Consider the following 529-nt stretch of genomic DNA (forward strand, 5'->3'; position numbering starts at 1 on the left):
ACGGAGGAAACAGACCTCCTACGGTCGAAACGGGGGTCCTGTTGATCGGGAGGGGTGTGGCGTACCGCAAAACGGAGGAAACGGACTTGTGTTGGAGCCCTACGGTCGAAACAGGGGTCCTGTTCATCGGGAGGGGTGTGGCGTACCGTAAAATGGGACTCCACGGGGTACTGTTCATCTCCACCGTCAATCCCCTCCAGCCTCCACGGGCTACTATTCATCCATCGTCGACCTCCTCCAGCCTCCACCTGCGACTATTCATCCACGGGCTCCTGTTCATCCAGCCTCCACCGCGCGCTACTCCACCGGCTACTGTTCAACCAACCCTCTCCACGGGCTCCTGTTCAACCACCCCTCCACGGGCTACTGTTCATCCAGCCCACCACCGTCTACTGTTCATCCTGCCCTCCACGGGGTGGTCTTGTTCATCCTACCCTCCACGGGGTGGTCTTGTTCATCCTGCCCTCCACGGGGTCCTGTTCATCTAGCCCCAACCGGCTCGATCGATCGGGGTCCTATTCATACAGAG

Source organism: Triticum aestivum, chromosome 2A (assembly GCF_018294505.1).
Source record: "Triticum aestivum cultivar Chinese Spring chromosome 2A, IWGSC CS RefSeq v2.1, whole genome shotgun sequence".
Classification (NCBI taxonomy): domain Eukaryota; kingdom Viridiplantae; phylum Streptophyta; class Magnoliopsida; order Poales; family Poaceae; genus Triticum; species Triticum aestivum.